The sequence below is a fragment of the Taudactylus pleione genome, unplaced genomic scaffold, assembly GCF_031769625.1.
Source record: "Taudactylus pleione unplaced genomic scaffold, aTauple2 ptg000244l, whole genome shotgun sequence".
In the NCBI taxonomy this organism is placed as follows: Eukaryota; Metazoa; Chordata; class Amphibia; order Anura; family Myobatrachidae; genus Taudactylus; species Taudactylus pleione.
The window spans coordinates 234,001-257,948 of NW_028284646.1; the positions used below are offsets into that span (position 1 = coordinate 234,001).

General features: G+C 41.3%; 1 protein-coding gene across 1 annotated transcript in view; it reads right to left on the reverse strand.

Annotated features, from left to right (window-relative positions):
• The window catches only part of GFRAL (GDNF family receptor alpha like), a 121,241-nt gene that overhangs the window by 76,200 nt on the left and 21,093 nt on the right, over window positions 1–23,948 (reverse strand). The window lies entirely within an intron of this gene.

Below are 23,948 nucleotides of genomic sequence, written 5' to 3' on the forward strand. Positions count from 1 at the left end.
AGAAATGACCCATCCATCTTGATCAGCTATTGCAGAGAAATAATGGTATCATTGTTACAAGACATTATATACTCAAACTGACAGTTACTATTCTATGTAACACATGTTCCAATTGTATCTATTTTTATGTGTTTCATGTGGTTTTTATAAATGAATTATTTTTATGTTCACTGCTATTTATATAAATGTTTTTTTTATTGTGGAAATAAATTAAAACTATATTTTGACACAGTAATCATTTTATTGGTTTCAAGAAATTCAAGGATTGTGCAGCCAATGTTTTATAAATATATATATTCCAGTAAGTAAAAAATAGGCATATCACCACCAATTCATGGTTATCCTCCCAAGGAGGTCCTGCTTGGATCACATACTTCACCTGGCCCCAACAATGGTAATGGGTAGTGTGGTTTCGGTGCTGGCAGCCAACTGCCACAACAAACAGGTTAGTGTAGAGTAGTCCTTAAAGTTGTGGTCCCTGGGGTACTGTGTCACCAGATTGATGGTATTGGTGCTGGCACTGAAACCATGCTACCCATTACCATTGTTGGGGCCAGGTGAAGTGTGTGATCCTAGCAGGACCCCCAATGCAATGTGAGCGCAATGTATGAATAAATTGTTACAATTTTTTTTTCATTAAAGGTTTTTATTTAAATCAACAAAAAAAGAAGAAACACATCCACAGTATTCCACAAAATTAAATTATCATACAACATAAAATAAATCACAAATAAAATAAACCAAGTAAAAAATATATAACAAAGCCTGGAACAGAACATAAGTTGAGGGCAAGAAGGGAAAAGGAGGTGGGGGGGGTGAATTGGAGGGGAACCACTCGAGATAATATCCTAAAAATGTATTAAAATATGAGGCGAGTCAACAAGTTCCACTGATATGGCCTGAATAGGAGGGAGAATCTTTAAACAGAAGCCAAGGTCCCCATATGTCACTGATCTCTCTATATCTAGTAGCACCAGACATCATAGGATCATCCATAGGCATATAGAAATCCAATTTGGAAAACCACTCTGCTATAGTTGGGGGGTTCGGAGATCTCCAGTGGACTGGGATTACAGCCTTGGCAGTACATTTGAGGTGTTTTATAATCAATTTTTTAGATAAAGAAACACGACCCTCTATCTTGTTAAGGAGACAGAAATCAGGTACTGAGCTAACGTCCTGGCATACAATCTCTTTAGATAAAGAGATCACCGAGTTCCAGAAGAGGCATAAAAAAAGCACATTACCACCATATATGGAGAAGTGAACCAACAGCTGAGGCGCATCTCCAACATATAGCGGAAACACCAGGGTACATTTTAGCAAGAACTGAGGGGCATCTATACCAGCGGGCCAAAACTTTAAACTGAGTCTCCACTACTGATTAGCTTATCGAACAGGACATAGTGGTCTGAAAAATCTTACCCCAATCTTTAGGGACTATTTGTATACACAGATCCCTTTCCCTGTAAGCTGTGAAGTGTGGCAATGTGGAAAATGTGTCTTCATTAAATAATTTATATCCAGAAGAGAGAAAATGTTGGGAACTGGACTGAGACTGATACATCGATTCAAAAGGAGTCGGGAGTTTACGGGCAGCCTCTCGGATCGATTTACTAGACAAAAAATGTTCAATAGGGAGATATTTCCAAATCTCGGAGGCCGGTAGGTCCCAAGTCTCTTGAACTTGGTTAAAAGAAAGCAGCCCAGGTGAGGACACCAGCTGACCGACACGTGTCACCCCAACCTGTATCGAAAGTCAATATGTGGAGAAAATTACTCCTGGGGGAAATTCCATATTATGAAAAAGAGGGGTCATAGGAGAGATTGTAGAGGAAATACATGGTTTTTTCCTTAATGATTTACAAAGAGTAACAGTCGTGCCTACAGTGGGGTGGGCAATAGATTTAAGGGCCTGTAACTGTTACAATTTTTAATTGGAGATGACACTATTGTGGCAATTCTTTTTTTGCTTACTCTTAAGTACTATATGTCATTTAAATGGCTAAGAAATATTTAAAAATTTCCTGGTAACTAAGATGGCGTCTATGCAGGATTGATTATACATCAGACAAAGAGGAAAATAAGATAGCCTCTTCATTTGAAAGTGTAAGAAATTACTGACAGATGCACAGGTCGGACAGACACACTGACACTGCTCACCCTCACTCCCTGTGGATAAAGTATCTACAGGGTGCCTACTGGTCACATAGAGGATACACTCAACCAGGGGTGCCAGAAGGGGGAGGGGGCACTATTTACCCAAGTCAAGGCTTGTTAGAAGTGCCCGGGTCAGCTGCTAATGGGGACATTGTTCCCCTGTGCGGTTGCTAATGCCCCAATAGTACAGTGGTGAGGTGAAGGGGACATGAGTCATGAAGGGTGTATTTAAAATACATTTTAATTACACCCTTCACCTGTGTATCACCCTTTAACACATAGCTTTTGATTTATTAATATTATTATTAACACTAATACCTTAGTCTTTCACTGGTGTGCTGCCCTGGGGTGGTTGGCCTCACTGGTGTTTTGGGGTTCTGTGCCCCAGACTTTGACTTAGAAGTAAAAACCTCCAGTATCAGAGAAGTCATGATGTGGCCTGGATTCTTAGACATATTTTTGCAAATATATGCAACTGAGATCGCTGAATTATCTACCACCATGTAGTTTTTCAAATCTTATTGCTGATATCATTCCAAATGCTGGGGGATACCCTTTGATGTTTCTTGTATAGACTAACCCCTCCCTTTAATGCACCTGAGTGATATTTCTAAGGTGTTTGAGCAGCTACCAATATGCATTGCAAATACAGTAAATGACAAAGTAATTTTTAAAAGTTTAACACCTTCATTGTGCACTGTTTGGTTTGGGCACATTCCATCATTAATAATTAAGGTACGCCTTGTGCTTTTTTTGTTTTCAGAATACTTTGGATTTCCAGAAAATACTGTAGGTTTATTTTTTTTATTTCTCTTCACATGGAAAATCTCTAAAATCATGAAGAATATTCCTACATCCCTGGACTTCATAATGATTTCTGCACTGCAGGTAAGTTCTCTAGAGATCACATTTTCTTAGGGGTCACATAATTTGAAAGATGGAATCCCCTCGATAAAGCTAGCTACACACTGTCCGATTTTTTTGATTGGGTCGAGAAATGGGGAGAAAATTGCCAGCACTCTTTTTGCGGTATGCAGTCGGGAAACCGGTTGCCTTAATACCGACAGCCGGCTTCCCAGCTGCTTTATCCCAAAGTGGGATAAATGACCGGTGTCTATATCCAGACACCTGTCATTTACCCGACGATGGGAAACCGGGGGACTTAGGTTTAGGCAGTGGGGAAGGGGGGGTTAGGGTTAGGCACTTAGAGGGAGAATTAGGGTTAGGCACTTGGGGGGGAGGTTAGGGTTAGACACCCCTAAGGAGGGTTAGGGTTAGGGGGTTAGGTTAGGTTAGTTTATACTTACCTTAGGGACGATCAGGATTTCCATTGTTGTCGGGCTTCCGCTGCCGGGCTCTGCTGATCTATCGGGCTGCCGCTGCCGGGAATCGAACTGCCGACCATGCGGCAGCCGGGATTCCCTACCGATTCCACTTTTGCATATGACATAATGACAGGAAAACAGGAAATATCAGCAGATTATTGAGAATGCACACACACTGATTAATATCGGGAAATTGAGGTGGAGATTTTCGTTCTTGGTGGATCAATTGGATAATTGAAAAAATGCGTATGTGGACTTTTTTAACCATTTTATCGGCGAAATGGTAAACGATCATTCATACACACTATACAGTAAATCAGGCCGATCACACGATTATTGGCAAATTGGCCGAATAATTGGATAGTTTGTAGCTATCTTAAGGCAACAATAAGGGTGGAACTTTTAGGTAATTTCCCTGAACCTTTTGAACTCCTGCATTGCTTAGAACAAGTTACACTTAGTAGCAAAGAGGTTGTGCGCCATCTATGAGAGTGATAAGATCACAAACACTTCCTAATTCATATTTCAAACTCAACCAGCCTACAGTGTTATAAACCTGCCTTCTCTGTTTCCTACAAAAACTCTGCAGATTTTTTAAAATCATAAATAACCTTTGTTGTGTGCAATGGCACAACATGTTCTGTTGTTAAATTTTAAAGCCATACTAAAGATGACAATGTCAATATCATAACTCTCTACATTGTGGTGTCAACATTATGAATGTTGACATTTTTAAATATAGAACTATTGACTACATCCCGAACCTAAAGTAACCATAAATAAGCTGAATGATAAGCATAGGAAATGTGGACCCTGCCATTCATTTTTGCAGAGGAGTCTAATCATTATAACACATTTGCTAAAGGAATGGGTATGGAATATGGCGGCTGAACAAATCCTGACCCCGGAAGTCCGACAGATACAGATCAATAACCTCCCTTCCCGCCTAAACCTAACCGTCACGGGGGTGCCTAACCCTAACCTCCCCCCAGTGGTGCCTAACACTAACCTCCTCTCCCCGCAGCCGAATCCTTACTCCCCGAGGAGGTGCCTAACCCTAATTTCCCCCCAGGGTGCCTAACCTTAACCTCCACCTTCCCCGGAGAAATAGACAATATTAACTTACCCGGACGATTGGGATTGCGGCAGTACGGGATGCTGATGCCAGTATCCTGTTCTCCTTCAGGATATCGGCATTGGCATCCCATACTGGGCATTGGTATATTGTTGGCTGGCATCCCGTCCACTGGCAATATAACTACATCCCCTATTTATCACCACTATTACTCCACAACCACCACTACATCAGTGTGAGGTGAGAATTAGTGGCTATTGGCTACTTTAAGATAGTTTTATAATGTCATTTATTTACAGTGTTTTATGTATTTTCAGTACACTCTTACCACAAGTACTACTACAATTGCCATTGTTTCATATCATGAACTTATGAAAGTTCAAGGTTGTGCTGTTTTCACTTAAATTAGAATAATTTTATCCAATCTGTGCAACCAAATAAAATCCACATTTTTCAGAATAGATAAGGTTTTTGGCATACTGATTAAATAAACATTTTTTAGGTATTTTATAATTTAGGAGCACTACACAGGAAAAAGAAAATCCAGAAAAATAGCAAAAAAAGTGAATTCCTTGCATGAATACTTGTGAGGCCGCAGGCTCAGACTTTAATAGACTTTCTAGTAAAAGTAAAAACATCCCTTTCCAATGTTTGTCTATAATCACTCTTGGACCACCCAATGATATGGTTTTAAATTATATGGTTTTAAACACTGAAAAAAGGACAATAATAAATGTTCAAATTGGTTAAATTTGTGTGTTTAACCATGTTGTCTGAACAAACATTTTTGGCTATTTTCCAGTATTTGTGAGCAAATGAGTGATTGTCATTTGCTCCCATACACTACCAGGTTTTCATTCCAACCATCCAGATTGGACAGATATCTGACAGAAAATTGTATAGTGGATGCCCAGCTTTAGAAAAACAAATCCCAAAATCAAACTTGTACCCACATCAACCGCAATGCTAAACAATTATGGCCGATGATCACGAGTGACCCAGAACTGGTATCACTACATCAAGCCAAACTCATGCCATGCTATCACAGAGGTAAAAATATAAGGGACTTTGTGGTCAAAGCAGATATATCGAATGTGGGTAAAAAGCAAAACACCTCCTTTTTAGGGAGTCAGAAAACAGGATGCTACAAATGTCCCAACTGCTTGACGTGCAGGTATCTACAAGTAGGAACTTTTTTTAATCATCCTTTGACAGGCAAAAAAATTAAAACTAAACACCATCTTACTTGCTCGAGCAAGTTCGTGATCTATATGATCACTTGCCCTTATGCACATCAATATTTAGGGAAAACAGAAAGGCAATTCAAGGAGTGCATGGCGCTCCACAAATCATCCATCAGAGTGGCAATCACCAAAGGAACTAGTGAACAACCGGTGGCTCACCATTTTGGCTTGTCTAATCACAATGTAGCCTCCATCAAATATCATATAATTGATCATTTACCACCTTTTCTCCGAGGGGGTAACCGTAGTAAAAGATTATTACAGCTTGAATGCAAGTGGATTCACAAATTAGGTTCACTAGCACCTAGAGGGTTACATGAAACCCTGGGTCTCCACTGATACCTATAAGCCTCTATAATGGCATATGGAATAACTCTATATTCTATATTCTCTTTTCAGATGTCTCCTTTTGTTATACAATGCTTTTGTCCATCTTTTCTATTCATTTGGGGCATATTGTGTATTACAATAACTCCGTCCGATGTTGTGGTCAATTGGACTTTACATCTTTTACATACTATTAATATACCTCCATATTGTCCTTGTGACTTATGTCCTTGATTGAGTTAGTTTTAATGATATCCACAGTGTTGTATGTTTGTATATGTTTTGTGTATACAAATGAGGCTTAGATCATATCATGGCTTTGCAACGTTTCAGCGCCTTTATTCTGGCGCTTTCATCAGGAACAATGAACAGTATAGGTTACATGAAAATAAGCAGCGCTTGAAGCATACAATCAATAGGAAAAAGATGGAATTTTAATCATGAAATACGCGTATAGTATAGTATAAAATTATATTTAAAATAATGTTTTTAGCACTTAAAAGGAGGAAAAAATCCCCACATGTAAAGAAAATAAAAAATCACGGCCTATGCATGTAAATGTGACACTGAAGGGTAGATGAGGTTAGTAAAAGACTTGCGTTATTCAGTTTTGAATTACAAATGTATCAATATTGTATCCAAAAGTACCAGAAACAGTTGTAACAATTCCTTTTTCTTATATAGTAATGAGTTCTAGACGGGATGAACTACTAGAATGTCCCGATGTAAATGGGATGAAGTATTGTGAAGGGGTACCCATAGTATTGCCCCATATCCGCTCTCTAATATACAGGTTGTAAATGTCTCATGTCCGGGTGAGGGGGTGATCACCTGGAGTAAATACCTGTTGTTCCCTGATGTTATCACCAGGTGAAGAGGGTGAGTGGAAGGCTCGGAGAGGCTGTGCAATTGAACGTAGTGGTCTCTGCCATCAGATGCAGTCTCTAATGGTGAGAGCTTCTGTTTATCCCTGGACTTGGTGATCTGTGATGGCAGTTAGTGCAGGTAAACCCAGACTTTGTTTCTTGAAACATGGCAGGGACCGGGTGTGGGGTGATGTACAGCAGCTGCAGTCTGCGGAACAACCCACTCGGACGGGAGTGTCTGGTGATGTGCGGCTGGAAGCACTGCACCGATGCCAGATTTTTCATTCTAGTGGCTCTGTATGTCCTGGAAACTCCATGTGTGCAATCATCCACTTTTAGCCGACCACTTGTATAGAGCAGCGGAATGTCACAAAAAGGTATAGGTTGTCAGTTCTTGGAACTCATGGGTGTGAGAAGTCCTTGTAAGTAGTTTTAGCCAGCAACCCTTCAGTGGAAAGTCTAATGCCTTTCCCTGTGTAACAGCTTAAGGCCCCCATACATCAGCAATCTGAAAACCACAACTGAACAATTTGAAGATTTATTGCACGATCTTAGGATTTCCCAATCGAGCAATCTGCGCCCATACACTACAGATCTTTTTCAGTGATTTGCAGATTGATTGCAGCAAACACAGATCTGGCAATCTTGAAAGGCCCATCATTTTGCTAGAAACGGTCCGCAAATCTGCTGATCATGTCCATACACTAGCAATCTACAGCCCCAATCGATCTGTGAAATCCAACATGTTGGACAATCTGATTAAACAATTCCAGTCACTTTTTGGTTGCAATCTGCGATCTGTGAAGCCCATACATTGCAGATTTTTATTCACAATCGATTGCAAATTGCACGATTGCTGCAATCCATCTCTGATGTATGGGGGCCTTTAGTCAGAGGCAGTATGAGAGGATTGTCTCTAGGTGATCCAGGTATAAATACCTGCTTCCTGATTACTAATTAGAAAACTCTGGAGACTACCTCATTCTTAACATGGTATCTGGCTGTGCATTGTATTCTCGTATCACTCTAAGATTACATAGTAGCATAAATAAATACAGTTTTATTTTTAACTTTACTATTGTATATAAGAAACAGTCAGAAAGACAAAATGGATAAAAACTTTAGTGTAAAGCTGTGCCTGAAAAGCACAGATAGGGTTATTAGATATTCATTTTTATACATTTAATTTTTATACAAGATTATTTGCTTAGTAGTGCAACAGTCATTAGTCCTTGTATTGACAATTACATTTTGTTTGAATGTAACCATAAAATGTTACTTTTGGGACATTTATCCCTCTTTAGCAATTGGATAAGTCATCTCCAACTTGTTCCTTTACATATACCTTCCACTTTTATAAACCAAACGTAGGTATTATATGATCTTATATATAGATCTTATATATACTGTAAGCATGCAGTGATGAAATAAGTTGTAATTATAAATATTGAATAGGAAAGGTAAGTTAGAAAATATTCATACAAATGTTTCTTACTCAAGAATTCTAATGAAATAGAAATATACCTCAACATTGCATATACCCAGACGTTCCTTTAATATGTTGTAACTGGTTTCACATAGGAGGTGAGATGTGGTGTAAGGCAGCGATTGCTGGGACCTCTCAGTCCCCAGAAGCCCATGACTGACACCTACATCTCTCCCCTACGGTTGCACATGGTGAGGAATAGATGACTATATCCACTAAATGGTGTTACTTTTATATTAGGTGAGAGTACTTCCTTAGCTAGAGAGCAAATGTAATGATCACATTTGGTTATTAATATCAATCCTTAAAAAACACATATCTCGTTTATATATTGCAATTTGGAAAATATGATTGATGAAGGTAATGGGGGATAGAGTGAACAGACTAGGGGATTTTTAACTTATCAAGTTAAATCTTTAGTCCAGATGAGGTTTCAGTGTTCAGTGTTAATTAAACGACTAAAATTCTCCCTGAACCAAACCTATTTGACCTCTTTGTGGAGCTTAACAGATTTACCGGTACGCTGTGTCGCAAAAAATATTTTTGCAATAAAAGAATTGAAAAGAACGGAGAGGAAGCTTCCCCTATTGTTCTAGATCATCATGACACTCCAGCACTCAATATACTAACAGAATTACTAGGAGAATCAGATGCACAAAGAGAAGTGAATATTAGCCCACCCCCACAAAATCTGCCAATATCTTTATTTTCTATAAATAATAGAGATGGATTTAACAACAGATCAGAGTTTTATCCTATGTCCTATAAGACCAAATACATAGATCAGTTTTATAAAACCACATTGGAGGGTTTTAGAAAAATATGCAAAAGGAAAGATAATAGGACTAGATCTAATCTCAACAAAAAAGAAAGAATTGCACTAAAAAATCTTACCAAAGACACTTCAATTATTATCAAGGAGGCTGACAAGGGGGGATCTCGTTATATTGAACAAAACAGACTATATACATGAATCACATAGGCAACTAGGAGATAGGAACTTCTGTCAGGTTCTTCCCTCAAATCCTACATCCCGCAAGGTTGAGGTATATTTCTATTTCATTAGAATTCTTGAGTAAGAAACGTTTGTATGAATATTTTCTAATTTACCTTTTCTATTTAATATTTATAATTACAACTTATTTCATCACTGCATGCTTACAGTATATACAAGATCATATAATACCTACGTTTGAAGGTTTATAAAAGTGGAAAGTATATGTAAAGGAAGAAGTTGGAGATGATTTATCCAAATGCTAAAGAGGGATAAATGTACCAAAAATAAAATTTTATGGTTACAAGTACACTCTGATTGTGGGTACCAATTTACATTCAAACAAAATGTAACCGTCAATACAAGGACTAATGACTGTTGCACTACTAAGCAAAAAATCATGTATAAAAATTAAATGTATAAAAATGAATATCTAATAACCCTATCTGTGCTTTTCAGGCACAGCTTTACACTAAAGTTTTTATCCATTTTGTCTTTCTGACTGTTTCTTATATACAATAGTAAAGTTAAAAATAAAACTGTATTTATTTATGCTACTATGTAATCTTAGAGTGATACGAGAATACAATGCACAGCCAGACACCATGTTAAGAATGAGGTAGTCTCCAGAGTTTTCTAATTAGTAATCAGGAAGCAGGTATTTATACCTGGATCACTTATGCTGGGCATACACTGCCAGATAAAATGTCTGTCAGACCGACAGACATTTTATCTGGCAGCCTGCCAGCCGCAGAAGTCGCCGGCATACACTGTGAGAGAAATCTCACAGTGTATAGCCCGACATCCGCGCTCCGCCCCCGGGGGAGGAGACATTTCCCTGTTCCTTCCGTAGGAAGGAACACAGGAAATGTCTGTCTGTCGGCCGCACTGGGCATACACTGCCCGTTGCGGCCCACAGTTTCCCGGGTAAATATCACATCGGACGGCATGCTGGACAATCCAGCATGCCCGTCCGAGCAATATTTAACCCTCGGTCACCCGCATACATGCTGCAATTATCGCGGCGATCTGCCGATATCGGGCGGATCGTCCCGATAATTGCAGAGTGTATGGCCAGCATTAGAGACAATCCTCTCATACTGCCTCTGACTAAGCTGTGTTACACAGGGAAACGCGTTAGACTTTCCACTGAAGGGTTGCTGGCTAAAACTACTTGCAAGGACTTCTCACACCCATGAGTTCCAAGAACTGACAACCTATACCTTTTTGTGACATTCCGCTGCTCTATACAAGTGGTCGGCTAAAAGTGGATGATTGCACACATAGAGTTTCCAGGACATACAGAGCCACTAGAATGAAAAATCTGGCATCGGTGCAGTGCTTCCAGCCGCACATCACCAGACACTCCCGTCCGAGTGGGTTGTTCCGCTGACTGCAGCTGCTGTACATCACCCCACACCCGGTCCTTGCCATGCTTCAAGAAACACAGTCTGGGTTTACCTGCACTAACTACCATCACAGATCATCAAGTCCAGGGATAATCAGAATCTCTCACCATTAGAGACTGCATCTGATGGAAGAGACCACTACGTTCAATTGCACAGCCTCTCCGAGCCTTCCACTCACCCTCTTCACCCGGTGATAACATCAGGGAACAACAGGTATTTACTCCAGGTGATCACCCCCTCATTAGACATTAGACATTTACAACCTGTATATTAGAGAGCGGATATGGGGCAATACTACGGGTACCCCTTCACAATACTTCATCCCATTTACATTGGGACATTCTAGTAGTTCATCCCATCTAGAACTCATTACTATATAAGAAAAAGGAATTGTTACAACTGTTTCTGGAACTTTTGGATACAATATTGATACATTTGTAATTCAAAACTGAATAACGCAAGTCTTTTCCTAACCTCATCTACCCTTCAGTGTCACATTTACATGCATAGGCCGTGATTTTTTATTTTCTTTACATGTGGGGATTTTTCCTCCTTTTAAGTGCTAAAAACATAATTTTAAATGACATTTTATACTATACTATATGCATATTTCATGATTAAAATTCCATCTTTCTCCTATTGTATGCTTCAAGCGCTGCTTATTTTCACGTAACCTATATTTCTATACCATACCAGGACACTACCTAGTTCTTTTTGCAGCAGCTGAAGCATACATAGAGAGAAAATCCCAAGTATACTCATAATAGCGCTACCATTTGGTTTGTTTTCACAATGAACAGTATACATACAACAAGAATCAAAGTCACTCACCCCTTATGTACCCCATGTGCTATGCCTTCTGAATGCCACAGCCGCCGAGTTCGGAACTCACGGTCACTCGGGTGTGACGTCAGTGTTCAGCAACTAGCTTGGCAATTGGGAACGCTGACGACTGACGTCACACCCGAGCGACTGCGAGTCCCGGAAGAAAGCGCTGAAATAAAGGCACTGAATCGTTGCAAAGCCATGTATGATCTAAGCCTCATTTATCTAGAGTGGAGTGCCATTTTCTGAATTTGCTATTTTTTTCAGGCTACCACCGGTAATTCAGCAGGCACCCCTTGCTAGAGCTCCTTGTACTATAGCGAGTGCCGGTATTTTCTACTTTTATTTATAAATATATATATATATATATATATAGATAGATATAAAGATATATTTGTTTGATTTACAAGTCCTGTGAGTACCACCCATCCAGCTACATATTGCACACGGATTGTTTGTACAAAACCAGGGAAAGGACTACTAGGCAAGTACCCTGTGTTTGTTTTTTGAAGTGCCGGTCTGTGGAGGAGATATATATATATATATATATATGAATCCAAATATCCGGCACTCAGTCGACCGCTGCAGCCAATGTATCCTTGCTTGGGAGCCTTCCCCGAGTAGGATCCACCCCTCCAATGCAGGAAACAAAATGAGGTGGCACTCCAAGACTTGTAACTGGTTCATTAACGGTGCTTTATTGCTACGTTTCGGGGTCCAGCACCCCTTCGTCAGGACACACACAGTGTAACATCACTCATGATCAGCTTAAATACCCACAGAACAACACTCACCTGTCCCGTCTCACACCAGTCACCGGCGTCAAGCGCCATACTTCCGGTCTCAGCATCAACGTCACACAGGAAGTGACGTGATGCTGGGCCAACACACGTGAGATCGGGAGAGGACAATCACAGCCCGGAGCACAGTCTGTGTGCATGTAACCATGGAAACCGGTCACATGAACACGCTGAAAGCTCCCGATTGTGTACACATCATTTAAAAAAAGGCATATTACTACTATTTGTCATACTTAAATACAACAGTGGACAATGACATACAACGAAAACACACAAATACAGTGAATATTAAATATGGCTGGAGTGCACATCACGAATCAAGGACATATAATGTCCATGTACATACTCACAAAACTCTATTAACTATTACATTAAATACACACACAAACATAATGATGAATCCTGCAAATTCACTACACATGAGTGTGACTCTCGATATTATGTTTAAACATATCCCTGCAATCCAGGAAACTAGAAAGAACATACATGGTGTCAGTTACACCCCCAAACAATATTTATAGAAAGCAATTTAAGATTAATGCCTCATTCAAGCCCCTCGGGCTAACAGTATCTCACCAGAATATCCACTTACATTCCAACTGAAGCAATTTCTATCACCCCTACGTAACATAGGTGGTACATGGTCAATGATACGATAGCGCAGCATGGCCATATTATGTCTGGCCTCAGCAAAGTGTCTGGCAACCGTCTGCTCACTGGTGCCAGACAACAACGCCGACCGAATTGCTGACCTATGCTGCGCCATCCGTTCCCTGAACTGCCTATCCGTCTTGCCCACGTAGTGTAACCCACATGGGCAAGACAGTAGGTAGATCACGTATTTCATTGTGCAAGTCAGAGGAAATCTGATCGAAAACACCTTACCTGAGTAAAGATGAAACATTTTTTTGCCTGGCACCAGAAAAGAACAGGTCGCACATCCAGTGCACCTGAAACAGCCACCCTGTTTCCTGGTTAGATTTAGATCCCTAGTCCAACCGGTAATATCAGTCTTCACTACAAGGTCCTTAATATTGGCACCCCTAGTGAAGCTGGGCATTAATCTACTGTTCTTAAGACAAGCCAACTCAGGATCAGAGGTCACCACAGACCATAAACCTTTAGCCTTTTTGCAAGTCTCATGGCTCTTATTGTCAAACTGTTGGACCCAGGATATTAACTCCTTGTTCGACTTGTGGCTGCGCTCCCCCAAAAGCTCACTACGTTCCTTAGTCAGGGCCCTATTCCTGGCCTTAACAAGTATTTTTATGGGGTACCCTCTTGCCACAAATTTCTCTACCATTTCCTGGAGTTGTATATCTCTCTCTGCCGGATCACTAGTAATTCTGCAAACACTAATAAATTCCGAATAAGGCAAACTGTCAATGGTTGCTCTCGGGTGGAAACTATCAAACCTAAGCACCGTATTTCGGTCTGTTGGTTTAGAAAATAGTTTAGTATAAATTTTGCCAGATCTTATCGAAATCTGTACATCCAAGAAATTAATCATGGATTTATTAACCACCATGGATAATTTAGCTGGACATTCTGAAGCATTGTGTCTCATAATCAGCTGATATAACACAGGCTCTGTCCCCTGCCATAACAGCAAAATATCGTCTATATATCTGAAATATTTAAACACACAGCTACTAATATCGGTCTGTGTGAAAAATAAATCCTGTTCCACTATATACATATACGCATTTGCGTATGACGGGGCTACGCATGAGCCCATTGCACAACCAGCTAGTTGGATCCAAAAATGACCATCGTATATGAAATAATTCCGAGTGAGCATGAATTCTAATAGCTCAATAAAAAAATTAATATCTGGACCAACATATTTGGGATTATTTGTAATAAGGCGTTTGACCGCCACCAATCCCTTATCATGCGGAATGCATGTATACAAACTGGTGACGCCAATGCTTGCCAGCATCACATTATCAGGAATAACCCCCCATATCTCACAAGATCTTATCAGGGATGATGTATCCTTAAGATGGGTGAATGTGCCTTGGATGCATGGCTGTAAAAAAGCATCCAGATAGGAAGCAATCGGCTCGCACAGAGACCCCCTAGCCGAAATAAAAGGCCTACCAGGGGGGCTTTGTGCATCCTTGTGTATCTTGGGGATTGTGTAAAAAATAGGAACCACAGGGTGTTCCCTCAACAGCACACTTCTGATGTTTTTATCAATGATACCTTCTCTCACTGCTTTATCAAGAATACATCCAAGCTCTTGCTGAAAAACTACAGTGGGATCATTACTTAGCATTATGTATGTAGAAGGATCAGATAACAACCTTTCACATTCCCTCTTATAATCAACAAGATCAACAACAACAATCGCACCCCCCTTATCAGCCCCTCTGATAATGATATCTTTTCTAGAGCTGAGATCTTTTAATGCTATACGCTCATTCTTGGATAGATTGTGGTATCTCAACGGGGTACATTCCTTGCTTGATTGCTCCACAATCCTAGAGAATGTCCTAATAGAGGAGTTACCGGACTGCGGATCAAATGTTGAAGATGGACCTAATTTCTTCACCTGTGCAGGCAGTGTTTTGGCAATGAGAACACCCCCTTGTGTCTTATTCTTTCCAAAATGTTCTCGTAACCAAAGTTTTCTCTGCAATTTATAATTATCCAATTTCCATTGGAACTGATCATGTGCTGTGGTTGGAACGAAACTCAACCCTCTGCTCAGCACCTGCATTTCATCTGGTGTTAGGGGAGTTTGTGACAAATTGAAGATCAAATCTTGCGGCTCCTGGGTGGCCTGCTGCTTCCTCTGCTTCTGCGACTGCCCCCCTCTACGTGTGGGCCTGATCTTGCAGAGGCACTTCTGGCCCTCGTATCCACCCCTAAAGGGATATCTCTACGATTACATGAATACATATATGATTGTGCACCTTCCGTATCACTAGCTGATGTGCTAGAAGGCAGATTTGGACGCACCATGGTTTTCCTATTTTTCCATTTACAACTCTGGAGTTCCTGAGTCGCTTTGGATGAATTAGATAACCATTTGTACACCCGATGTGAGGCATAATCTTGCTGTACTTTATACAATTTCTCTTTCTTGTACTGAATGAGTTCTTTTCTATAAGTATCAATCTGCCCCTTCAATTTCTCCATCCACTGAGTGGACTGATCTGCTGACAACACCTGTAAATGTTCCGACTCAAAAGCTGCAATCTTCTCTTTAGTAAGATTTAATTCTTTTGTAAATTCTTCTATCACAAGCAGCATGAGGTCCATGGAACACTTATTTAAGATTGAGATCCATCTGGTACAAAAGGGTGCACTTTATATCCCAATTGTGGGGGTGATATGCACTCTAAACCCCCTAGGGATCTGTTTGTTCCTATAGTATTCAGACAGTGTTAAACCCATGATACAGGAAGTCCACCTCCCGTTTCTTAAGTTTAAACCAATCCTTGTACCGATCCTCATTGGATACATTTTCAATGGAGTCAAACACAGGTTCCATATATAGAATATTACTTGCCTCTGCATCGGAGAAACTGAAAGTATCTGTTGTGTCACACTGTAACATGTGTAGCAAAGAGTCTGCAGATTCACTCTCCATAGTGCTTATCTAATAGTGAAAATTTTGCAGTGAACTAAGCATGAAGCATAAAGCCCCACTTCTACACCACAATGATACCAATGCTGTATAAGTGCACTGATCCAAACTTGGTGCTGTGATCAGTCAGTGAGTCCTGTTCACCATGTAAAAATCAGCTTACACAGGTGCCATGATCAGCCTATGATGAAGCGTCAGCAGACAGTCCACCCCCAGCTGGCATGTAGGAATCCAAATATCCGGCACTCAGTCGGCCGCTGCAGCCAATGTATCCTTGCTTGGGTGCCTTCCCCGAGTAGGATCCACCCCTCCAATGCAGGAAACAAAATGAGGTGGCACTCCAAGACTTGTAACTGGTTAAACAACAGTGCTTTATTGCTACGTTTCGGGGTCCAGCACCCCTTCGTCAGGACACACACAGTGTAACATCACTCATGATCAGCTTAAATACCCACAGAACAACACTCACCTGTCCCGTCTCACACCAGTCACCGGCGTCAAGCGCCATACTTATTTATAGAAATATACACACTTTGCTGAGGCCAGACATAATATGGCCATGCTGCGCTATCGTATCATTGACCATGTACCACCTATGTTACGTAGGGGTGATAGATCGCGGAAATTGATTCAGTTGGAATGTAAGTGGATATTCTGGTTAGATACTGTTAGCCCGAGGGGCATGAATGAGGCATTAAGCTTAAGTTGCTTTCTATAAATATTGTTTGGGGGTGTAATTGACACCGTGTATGTTCTTTCTAGTTTCCTGGATTGCAGGGATATGTTTAAACATAATATCGAGAGTCACACTCATGTGTAGTGAATTTGCAGGATTCATCATTATGTTTGTGTGTGTATTTAATGTAATAGTTAATAGAGTTTTGTGAGTATGTACATGGACAGAATATGTCCTTGATTCGTGATGTGCACTCCAGCCATATTTAATATTCACTGTACTTGTGTGTTTTCGTTGTATGTCATTGTCCACTGTTGTATTTAAGTATGACAAATAGTAGTAATATGCCTTTTTTTAAATGATGTGTACACAATCGGAAGCTTTCAGCGTGTTCATGTGACCGGTTTCCATGGTTACATGCACACAGACTGTGCTCCGGGCTGTGATTGTTCTCTCCTGATCTCACGTGTGTTGGCCCAGCGTCACGTCACTTCCTGTGTGACGTTGATGCTGAGACCGGAAGTATGGCGCTTGACGCCGGTGACTGGTGTGAGACGGGACAGGTGAGTGTTGTTCTGTGGGTATTTAAGCTGATCATGAGTGATGTTACACTGTGTGTGTCCTGACGAAGGGGTGCTGGACCCCGAAACGTAGCAATAAAGCACTGTTGTTTAACCAGTTACAAGTCTTGGAGTGCCACCTCATTTTGTTTCCTGCATTGGAGGGGTGGATCCTACTCGGGGAAGGCACCCAAGCAAGGATACATTGGCTGCAGCGGCCGACTGAGTGCCGGATATTTGGATTCCTACATGCCAGCTGGGGGTGGACTGTCTGCTGACGCTTCATCATAGGCTGATCATGGCACCTGTGTAAGCTGATTGTTACATGGTTTACAGGACTCACTGACTGATCACAGCACCAAGTTTGTGGCACTAAGGACACTTTTTTTATTGGATCAGTGCACTTATACAGCATTGGTATCATTGTGGTGTAGAAGTGGGGCTTTATGCTTCATGCTTAGTTCACTGCAAGATTTTCACTATTAGATAAGCACTATGGAGAGTGAATCTGCAGACTCTTTGCTACACATGTTACAGTGTGACACAACAGATACTTTCAGTTTCTCCAATGCAGAGGCAAGTAATATTCTATATACGGAACCTGTGTTTGACTCCATTGAAAATGTATCCAATGAGGATCAGTACAAGGATTGGTTTAAACTTAAGAAACGGGAGGTGGACTTCCTGTATCATGGGTTAACACTGTCTGAATACTATAGGAGCAAACAGATACCTAGGGGGTTTAGAGTGCATAACACCCCCACAATTGGGAGATAAAGTGCACCCTTTTGTACCAGATGGATCTCAATCTTAAATAAGTGTTCCATGGACCTCATGCTGCTTGTGATAGAAGAATCTACAAAAGAATTAAATCTTACTAAAGAGAAGATTGCAGCTTTTGAGTCGGAACATTTACAGGTGTTGTCAGCAGATCAGTCCACTCAGTGGATGGAGAAATTGAAGGGGCAGATTGATACTTATAGAAAAGAACTCATTCAGTACAAGAAAGAGAAATTGTATAAAGTACAGCAAGATTATGCCTCACATCGGGTGTACAAATGGTTATCCAATTCATCCAAAGCGACTCAGGAACTCCAGAGTTGTAAATGGAAAAATAGGAAAACCATGGTGCGTCCAAATCTGCCTTCTAGCACATCAGCTAGTGATACGGAAGGTGCACAATCATATATGTATTCATGTAATCGTAGTGATATCCCTTTAGGGGTGGATACGAGGGCAAGAAGTGCCTCTGCAAGATCAGGCCCACACGTAGAGGGGGGCAGTCGCAGAGGCAGAGGAAGCAGCAGGCCACCCAGGAGCCGCAAGATTTGATCTTCAATTTGTCACAAACTCCCCTAACACCAGATGAAATGCAGGTGCTGAGCAGAGGGTTGAGTTTCGTTCCAACCACAGCACATGATCAGTTCCAATGGAAATTGGATAATTATAAATTGCAGAGAAAACTTTGGTTACGAGAACATTTTGGAAAGAATAAGACACAAGGGGGTGTTCTCATTGCCAAAACACTGCCTGCACAGGTGAAGAAAATAGGTCCATCTTCAACATTTGATCCGCAGTCCGGTAACTCCTCTATTAGGACATTCTCTAGGATTGTGGAACAATCAAGCAAGGAATGTACCCCGTTGAGATACCACAATCTATCCAAGATTGAGCGTATAGCATTAAAAGATCTCAGCTCTAGAAAATATATCATTATCAGAGGGGCTGATAAGGGGGGTGCGATTGTTGTTGTTGATCTTGTTGATTATAAGAGGGAATGTGAAAGGTTGTTATCTGATCCTTCTACATACATAATGCTAAGTAATGATCCCACTGTAGTTTTTCAGCAAGAGCTTGGATGTATTCTTGATAAAGCAGTGAGAGAAGGTATCATTGATAAAAACATCAGAAGTGTGCTGTTGAGGGAACACCCTGTGGTTCCTATTTTTTACACAATCCCCAAGATACACAAGGACACACAGAGCCCCCCTGGTAGGCCTATTATTTTGGCTAGGGGGTCTCTGTGCGAGCCGATTGCTTCCTATCTGGATGCTTTTTTACAGCCATGCATCCAAGGCACATTCACCCATCTTAAGAATACATCATCCCTGATAAGATCTTGTGAGATATGGGGGGTTATTCCTGATAATGTGATGCTGGCAATCATTGACGTCACCAGTTTGTATACGTGCATTCCGCATGATAAGGGATTGATGGCGGTCAAACGCCTTATTATAACAAATAATCCCAAATATGTTGGTCCAGATATTAATTTTTTTATTGAGCTATTAGAATTCACGCTCACTCGGAATTATTTCATATACGATGGTCGTTTTTGGATCCAACTAGCTGGTTGTGCAATGGGCTCATGCGTAGCCCGTCATACGCAAATGCGTATATGTATATAGTGGAACAGGATTTATTTTTCACACAGACCGATATTAGTAGCTGTGTGTTTAAATATTTCAGATATATAGACAATATTTTGCTGTTATGGCAGGGGACAGAGCCTGTGTTACATCAGCTGATTATGAGACACAATGCTTCAGAATGTCCAGCTAAATTATCCATGGTGGTTAATAAATCCATGATTAATTTCTTGGATGTACAGATTTCGATTAGACCTGGCAAAATTTATACTAAACTATTTTCTAAACCAACAGACCGAAATACGGTGCTTAGGTTTGATAGTTTCCACCCGAGGGCAACCATTGACAGTTTGCCTTATTCGCAATTTATTCGTGTTTGCGGAATTACTAGTGATCCGGCAGAGAGAGATATACAACTCCAGGAAGTGGTAGAGAAATTTGTGGCAAGAGGGTACCCCATAAAAATACTTGTTGAGGCCAGGAATAGGGCCCTGGCTAAGGAACGTAGTGAGCTTTTGGGGGAGCGCAGCCACAAGATGAACAAGGAGTTAATACCCTGGGTCCAACAGTTTGACAGTAAGAGCCATGCGACTTGCAAAAAGGCTAAAGGTTTATGGTCTGTGGTGACCTCTGATCCTGAGTTGGCTTGTCTTAAGAACAGTAGATTAATGCCCAGCTTCACTAGGGGTGCCAATATTAAGGACCTTGTAGTGAAGACTGATATTACCGGTTGGACTAGGGATCTAAATCTAACCAGGAAACAGGGTGGCTGTTTCAGGTGCACTGGATGTGCGACCTGTTCTTTTCTGGTGCCAGGCAAAAAAATGTTTCATCCTTACTCAGGTAAGGTGTTTTCGATCAGATTTCCTCTGACTTGCACAACGAAATACGTGATCTACCTACTGTCTTGCTACTGTCTTGCCCATGTGGGTTACACTACGTGGGTGTCACAATAAACCTCCCCGATAGTTTTTCTCCCCGTTTGTTTCCATGGAAACCCACCGTGGAACACGGATACATCAACCCTTTGGATCCTCGCTATGGAATAAAAGGAGTTTCTGTATTTTGGAACGCAGCGACCACGTGATGTTTGGAACGCAGCGGCAACGTGATGTTTGATAACACGTGGGGGGAAATGAACTTCCACGTTATGGATGGATTTCTGGACCTTTGGAACGCAGCGGCAGCGTGACGCAGGTGGACCGTGACAGTTCACGTGACCAGCATCAGCTGTGCGCATGCGCAGAGAGCGGGACTTACCGACTAGCGGCTGTTTTAGTTAGCAGGTGTATTGTATTAGTGTAGGTATATATTAGGTTTGTTTCACATCCAAGGGCTATGCTTCTGATGAAGGACCATTAGGTCGGAAACGCGTTAAGCAGCCCTCCTGGAGATCGTTTTTTTCTGCTGTCCCAAGGAATTGGAGGATCGTGGTTGTCTTTTTGCCTATGCAGACTGGGTATCCGGAGACCTAATCTGATTACCATCTGGCTTTCAAGACTCACGGACCTGCTACATGCCTTGGGAGATACAATGACATGCTTTTATTTCTTCTATGTTTGTAAGTGCAACCACTATTAAACCTTTCAACATTTTAAGGACTATTACACTATTATATTTCTTTCTCTCCTGTACATGTATATTGGATCGATGGATCCAGGTCCAAAGGAGTGACAAGTTACCATAGTAGTTCCACCATTGAGGACTCTCATATGTCTATTTAGGTGATTATATCCCATTTTGTGTGTTACATTCACAGGGTGTTTTTTTCATGTGAATTTGTCCTATAGGGAGCGCTATAGAGATGCAATAGTTTTGCACTTTCTGTTACACTACGTGGGCAAGACGGATAGGCAGTTCAGGGAACGGATGGCGCAGCATAGGTCAGCAATTCGGTCGGCGTTGTTGTCTGGCACCAGTGAGCAGACGGTTGCCAGACACTTTGCTGAGGCCAGACATAATATGGCCATGCTGCACTATCGTATCATTGACCATGTACCACCTATGTTACGTAGGGGTGATAGATCGCGGAAATTGCTTCAGTTGGAATGTAAGTGGATATTCTAGTTAGATACTGTTAGCCCGAGGGGCTTGAATGAGGCATTAAGCTTAAGTTGTTTTCTATAAATATTGTTTGGGGGTGTAATTGACACCGTGTATGTTCTTTCTAGTTTCCTGGATTGCAGGGATATGTTTAAACATAATATCGAGAGTCACACTCATGTGTAGTGAATTTGCAGGTTTCATCATTATGTTTGTGTGTGTATTTAATGTAATAGTTAATAGAGTTTTGTGAGTATGTACATGGACATTATATGTCCTTGATTCGTGATGTGCACTCCAGCCATATTTAATATTCACTGTATTTGTGTGTTTTCGTTGTATGTCATTGTCCACTGTTGTATTTAAGTATGACAAATAGAAGTAATATGCCTTTTTTTAAATGATGTGTACACAATTGGGAGCTTTCAGCGTGTTCATGTGACCGGTTTCCATGGTTACATGCACACAGACTGTGCTCCGGGCTGTGATTTTCCTCTCCCGATCTCACGTGTGTTGGCCCAGAGTCACGTCACTTCCTATGTGACGTTGATGCTGAGACCGGAAGTATGGCGCTTGACGCCGGTGACTGGTGTGAGACGGGACAGGTGAGTGTTGTTCTGTGGGTATTTAAGCTGATCATGAGTGATGTTAGACTATGTGTGTCCTGACGAAGGGGTGCTGGACCCCGAAACGTAGCAATAAAGCACCAATGTTGAACCAGTTACAAGTCTTGGAGTGCCACCTCATTTTGTTTCCTATATATATATATATATATATATATATATATATATATATATATATATATATGCATGAGATGTAAAGGAGTGCTGGGATGCAGAGTAACTATCAATTGTGGGAGGGCTATTTCTCACCCCTTCTTATTCTTACCCTGACACATATGATAGTTGTGCTGGGACAGAGGATGTAGTGCTTCCCAACCTAGAGTCACTTCAACTTATGATATAATAGTTGTGTTGGGGTATTTGTTGCACAACGCATAAGATAGTTGCACTGAAGCTTTTGATCACCACTAACGGCCTTGCCCTGTCTGCAATTCGTCCATCACAACTGTTATTTTTTATGTTATCAGTCAAAGGTGACCAAATTTAACCACCACTATTGTCTTTGGGCCTGATTCAGACCCACTCGCGAGCGGCTGTCCGCTCGCAAGTGGGTCGATGTTATGGACTGAGCATGCGCACGACAGAGGGAGCTCCGTCGTGCGCATGCGCCAGACGCGACGAGCGAAGGAAAGTCCTTCGCTCGTTGTGTCCGATCAAAGGGGGCGTGCTGTCAATGTTGATTGACAGCACGCCCCCTTTGGTGGGCGTGCCGGGGGCATGCCTCCCTGACGGGGCCGTTCCCACGGAAACGCCTCCCGTCAGAAGCCGGCCCACTGACATCACTAGTGATGTCAGTGGGAGTGATTTTGGCTCTGATAGAGCCAAAATCACTCCGGAGCTTGCGGTTGAAAACCTCAACCGCAGGCTCCGGCTCGCAAATTCGTTGGTCGCGATGGTCTCGACCATCGCGACCATCACAAAGCACGCTCGTATAGCCTGTGGGTGGTGACCCACAGCTATACGAGCGTCCAGGAGGACGCTCCATGAAAATGGAGCCCGGCCCTCATTCAGAGCGTGCGCTCTGCTCAGAGCGTACGGCTCTGAATGAGGGCCTTTGTCTGTTAATAATGTTATGTAAGATTTGTTTAAGATGTCAGTTGCCAAACAATGATAAGCTGTTAAGGAGTTTACAATATCCCATTTCACCCAGTTATTTTTATAAAACAATATTGCAAAATGTTGCATTCTTGTCGTTGCCATCTTGGCATGCTAAATTATGCCTTAACCTAGTAACCTAATGCAAAAGTGTGACGATAGTCCACAATGTCACACAATTACATTTGTTGTATGAGTACACATATTTAAATATTCATAAATTATATCATACAGTATATCTACTATTTACTTGCTATATGTAGTTTGTGAAAAAGACTAGTCTTAAAGCATTACATTTCTCTGTTTTTAATTATTTAATCTGTAGAAAAGACTGGTATTAGATAAAGAGGTCTATGTACTAAACCTTGGAGAGAGATAAAGTGGACAGCTAGGAGTTGATTGGTTGGTACTTTATCTCCATCCTCTTTATCGCTCTCCGAGACTTAGAATTTAGGCCCCTAATTTTGTTATTA